A 6,085-nucleotide genomic window follows, 5' to 3' on the forward strand; every position below is an offset into this window, starting at 1 on the left:
AACCCCTTCTCAGTCACTGAGAATTATACATCATATCTGTCTAACCTGATTGGTAATTTTTTTTTTCCAGATAGGGTTTCTCTGTGTAGCTTTGGAGCCTATCCTGGAACTCACTCTGTAACCCAGGCTAGCCTCAAACTCACAGAGATCCACCTGCGTCTGCCTCCCAAGCACTGGGATTAAAGGAATGCACCATCACCACCCAACTTGATGTGATAGTTGTTAGACAGGGCTTCACTGTGTAGCCTTGGCTGGCCTGGAACTCAGAGACTTGCCTGCCTCTACATCCAGACTGCTGGGATTAAAAGCATGTACTGTCATGCTCATCTGTTGTACTTCGAGGGGTCATGGCTACTATGCATTCTGTTCTTGGGCACTCTTGGTCCTCTGAAAGCATCTGAACCTAGTTCTATTCCTGAGTGTCTGTGTAACCAGCTATGTGTCCTCTTCCTATTTCAGCTCTCACATTTTTATCACCAAAATGAGGCTGTTAAAAAGAAAAGGTGGGCCTCCAGAAACTTTCTAAAAAGAAAGAAGAATCTTGCGATACAGTTCTTCTCTGCCAAAATCCTGTCCTGCCTTTGGCTTCTGTCCAAACAAAGTCAAATGAGGCAGAAAAACCAAAGCAGAGAAACGCATGTAGAAACTTGGTGGAAGTCAGCTTGTCTTGTTCTGCTCTTAGTGGGTCCTGAAGTAGAAGACAGAGAATGTAGAAGCCCTATAATTTGGGACAGGAGCTGTTTATCCCACACTCCTTTGTTCCTCCAGAGTCTTCTGTAATGTCTAGAATGAGATCTAGAACTGTTTAGACATGGTACTTTCTGGATAAGGAAGGGAATGCTTTCTCCTGATTACTAGGCCTAATCTTCAGTCTGCATAGTTAGTGTACCCACAGTAGGAAATGGTGTTTGCCTAGTTACTGTGCTCCTGCTAAAGTTCTGCCTGAACATGCTGCTCTTCAGGATCATCACATATAGGAAACACTGTTTAGTGACATTAATAATACCAAGGGTCCTGGGAGACATAAGAATTGTATGTAAGACCTGGTCTGCTGTCATAACTTTCAGTCTGTAGGCAGTGAAAATCCCCAGGGGATAGATAAGACAGATGATGGCAGAACTGTGGTATATTGGGATAAAGAGCTTAGCTAGAATCTGGACCATCCCACAGGAAAACCTGGAAATTCTGAAATGCCCAAATCAGGTTCCAGCTTTATTAATGACCCATTAGGGACTTGAATGTGAGATTTGCACCTGAAAAAGAAGGAATCAAGGCATTATCCTCAGGGTGAGGGAAGCATTTGCTAGAGCTGAAGAGAAGATACCTACTGAAGCTTTGGTATGGGGCTAGATAGCATCTGAAGTTCATCTGAACTTAACACATTTACCAAGGACACAAAAGTTAATGAGAGGCCTATGTACCAGAGTGCTGCCAACGGATCCCAATGCCTGTTCTGTTAGGAGCCATAGCCAGCAGGGGTCTAAACTGGCTAAAAGAGAATGTAGTTCAAATACCAACCAAACAAGAACCATAAAACCAAATAAAATGGCAGGGCCATTCCAGAAACTTGGAAGCATATGGAATCAGTGCTAACCCTTAGTGTGGCTCAAAGTAGGGACTTCAGTTGTTGTATAGTTAGTTCTCCCATTCTTCAGTCTCCTATCAAGTAGAGCCCATTTGTTTGTCAAAGATTCAAAAGTGGCTCATTGGAAATGGAAAGTCCAACAGAAACTTTCAGCAGGTAGAATCTCCTTGTCTACCTGGTGTCTTGAGAGAAACTATACATTTAACCCTGGAATTAAAGAGGCATTTGGGGCCTAGTGCTCAAGACCAGTCCCTCTAGGGAAGAGGAAACTCCAGAAATGACCTACTGAACTGTCTGTCCCCTAGATGATAGCACAAAAACACTTCCTCAGAGTGCATCCAGGAGATGGCTCTGACCAGATTTACTCTTACTTTCTGAAGTTTTCATTGTCAATACTGAATGAGCCTCTGGTTCAGCCACAGTATGAAAATAAATGTAAGTTGGTCAATTGTTTATAAAGTAAAAGAAGATCGGATCCCTTCCTACTTGGCATTTGATAATGGAAACACCTTAGTCATGAACTCCAGAGAGAGCCATGCTCTACATCACTTCCTTCATTAATAAACTACAAAGTTTCCAATAGGGGCTCCCCTAGGCTTCTCTTGAGATGATATCCATATCTATCTCAGCCAGTCCCCCTGACTTATGAGACAATAACAAGTATTATTTCAGTCTCAAAAAAATCTCACTAAAAAAAGTACCTAAGTTCATGTCAGTGGGTTGGAAATCCCAAGTTTATGTCATATTTCTTGAGACAGAACATTCCTCCCCTCTTTTTTTTTTTTTTTTTTTTTTTTTTTTTTTTTTTTTTTTTTTTTTTTTCGAGACAGGGTTTCTCTGTGTAGCTTTGCGCCTTTCCTGGAACTCACTTGGTAGCCCAGGCTGGCCTCGAACTCACAGAGATCCACCTGCCTCTGCCTCCCGAGTGCTGGGATTAAAGTCGTGTGCCACCACTGCCCGGCTCCTCCCCTCTTCTTATGCCTTAGCTCCTTAGACAACAAAAAGCAGCCTCTGCAGCTGCTTGACTAGCAATGAGGCATTTTCAGATGAGGACCTGATATTGTTATATACATGTACATATCTATTTGGATACACACACACACATATACATACACACACATATATACATACATACATACATACATACATACATACATACATATATATTGGTTTTTTGAGACAGCGTTTCTCTATATAACCTTGGTTGTCCTGGAACTTGCTCTGTAGATCAAGCTGGCCTTGAACTCAGAGATCCTACTGCCTCTGCCTCCCAAGTTCTGGGATTAAAGGCATGTGTCATTGGATGGATATTTTTGACTGCTCATTTCACCCTGGTTCTCTGTAGCAAAGGGGTAGTCTCTTATCATATGGGGTGTATACAATAGGCTGTTCTTTTAGCAAGTTTCAGGTTCCTATAAACAAGATAATTAGGAGTTCAAAATTAGGGACTGGAGTGATATCTCAGTAAAGTGCTTGCTATATAAGCATGAGTACCTTAGTCTAATCCCTAGAACTCGTGAGAAAAAAAAAAAAAAAACAGGACCAATGCCATCATGGGCTTGAATCCCAGCACTGGGGAGGCTCTTGCTGGCCTGCCAGCCTGGCTTAATTGGTCTCAGGTCAATAAGAGACCCTGTCTCAAAGAACAAAGTCAGTCAGTGGCTCCTGAGCAATGACTCCCAAAGTCCTCTGGTATAACTAACACACACACACACACACACACACACACACACACACACACACACACATATACACACATCAGATTGGAGGTGGAGCTAAGGAGGGTATAGGGACTCAATGCTCATCATCATCAGTATAGTATTAATGGCTAGGAGCAGAGCTTCTGATGTCAGACCTAGATTCAAGTCTCAAGTAATATAACATTATTTTACCTTCTGAAGACCTTGTTTCCTTATAAGGTAGTAGGAATGCTTCCTGTATCTCAGATGTGGTAGGACTTAAGAACTCATGACACAACATTTTACAGAACCAACCTGAAAGGTGATCACAAAGCCAGGCTGCACTGGAAATGGAAGTGATAAGAGCCAGGGTCTAGCCAGGTGTGATGGTTCACACCTGTTGCCCTAGCACTTGGGAAGCTGGAGCAGCAGGATTCAGTTCCCAGCAACCACATGGTGGCTTACAATTTTACAGTTTCAAGGGATCTGGTCCTGTCTTCTGGCCTCTACAGACACCAGACATACATGTGGTACATATATATACATGTAGGCCAAACACTCATACACATAAAAACAAACATCTTTTGTTTAAAAAAAAAAAAAAAAAAAAAGATTGCCCATAGAAGTACATGACCCCTAGCTGGCTCAGCCTTTTGCTACCATCTTTTTTCATAAATTTAGTATTATCTCTTACTGATTATTTTCTACATCCACCAGTCCACATAAGTTTCTGATGCTATAACCCCATTTGGCTCTGATTCTCACTTGATTTTTCTTCTTTTTCCTCCTCTTAATTTTTTTTTTTTTTAGATTTTATTTTATGTGTCAGTGTTTTGCCTGCAGGTGTGTGTGTGTGCATCATGTATGTGCCTGGTGCCTGCAGAGGTCAGAAGAGGGTGTCAAGATTCCCTAGAATTGGAGTTATGAATGATTGCAAACCACTCTGTGGGTGCTGGGAATTGAACCTGCGTCCTCTGCAATAGCAACCAGTGCTCTAAACCACTTTGTTTTGTTTTTTAAACTTCAAAAGCAGATTCTGTAATTAGGTTGGCAGTAAACATATTGGGGCACCATGCTGATTAATACAGACGTAAGCAATCCTCAGTTTCCCACGTTCCAAAAGAAAGACACCACAATTAAGGAGTGACAGCTGCTGACAGTGTGAGAACCAAGTTCCATCCCCTCGGGAGTCTTGATTTCCCTGTCCAGTCCCACATGGCTGGCTCATTCTGTTGCTTTTCATGAAGTCAAAGCTGGACTTTGCTAAATCACTGTTTTAAAACAAATTTTAGGGTAGTGGTGGGACACACTCTAGAAGCAGAGGCAGGTGGATCTCTGTGAGTTCAAGTCTAGCCTGGTATACAGAGCTAGTTCCAGGACAGCCAAGGCTACACAAAGAAACGCTGTCTCAAAAAAAAAAAAAAAAGAATTTAAAATATATTCTTTTAGATATTTCTCAGTTTTTCTTAGTTTAGATTCTATAATTGGGAAATCTGGCCCAGTTCCTTTTCCCATGCTCATTCTGACTCAGTCAGCTACAGTCAGCAGTAAAATTCCTCTGGCCCCTGTACCAGGATCTGTGAACCTCATAAATGTGTCCAGGAATGGGAACCATACAGCAGTTTAGTGCTGCCAGAGGGGACAGAATCTCTGTTTAATGCTTATTGAGCTTTCTTCAAATATTTCTATTTCACCAATACTATCATAAGACCGCTTAGTGTCCTTGCTCAAAATACCTGGAAGATACCGTTTGTCTTGTGAAAGGAGTCATTTGCCACCTGAAGTCAAGGGAGGGAGAGGTAGTGTCCTTTTCTGACCCTGCTTCTGTTTTTGTTTGTTTATTAGAGACAAAGTCTCACTGTATAACCCAGTTGGCCTCAAACTCACAGTCTCGGCTCAGCTTCCCTAGAGAAGGGATTACAGATGAGTGAACCATGCCTGACTCTTCAGTGCCCCCAGCCCACATTTTCTCCTTTTTCTTTTTGCTTTTTTGAGACAGAGCTTCATATATCCCAGGCTGGCCACAAACTTGGTTTGTAGCCTAGATTTCTCTGGACTTCTGCTCCTGCCTCTCCTTGGTTTTACCAAGTGCTGGGGATCAAACCCAGAGCTTTGTGCATGATAGACAAGCACTCTACCAACTGAGCCACACCCCCAGCCTCCTTTTATAAAATTGACCACAGTCATAGATATGTGACAGCTTTGGTCAACTTGGTCGATTAAATGTCCCCTCCATATCAGGCCTAAGACCACCAAGGAAGGCAGAACACTACAGTCTCATCAGAACAGCCTCAAAAACAGTGATTCCCAAGTTCTCATCTCAGTTGTTGCATTCCAAATAAAGGGCTTGATAAAACTTCACTGAACTATGCTGGTTTGTGCTTATTAGCAAAGCAGTATTTATAATACAATCTTGAAATTGCCCTAAAAAATAGGTCTGGGGTTTAGGAGTTAGGGTTTAGGAGTTAAGAGCACTTCCTGCTCTTGCAGAGGACCAGAGTTTTGTTCCCAGCATCTATTTTGGGTGTTCATAACCTCCTGTAACAATAGCTCCAGGGTTGCAACTTTCCCAAGAAAATTTTTTTTTCCAAGACAGGGTTTCTCTGGGTAATCCTGGCACTTGCTCAGTAGCCCAGGCTGGCCTTGAACACAGAGATCCACCTGCCTCTGCCTCCAGAGTGCTGGGATCAAAGTTGTGGAACAAAGCTGCCTGGTAAGAAAGCTTCAGAGACAGGGTTTCTCTGTAGTTTTGAGCCTTTCCTGGAACTCACTCTGTAGCCCAGGCTGGCCTCGAACTCACAGAGATCCACCTGCTTCTGCC

This window comes from Peromyscus leucopus, chromosome 3 (assembly GCF_004664715.2).
Source record: "Peromyscus leucopus breed LL Stock chromosome 3, UCI_PerLeu_2.1, whole genome shotgun sequence".
Lineage (NCBI taxonomy): Eukaryota > Metazoa > Chordata > Mammalia > Rodentia > Cricetidae > Peromyscus > Peromyscus leucopus.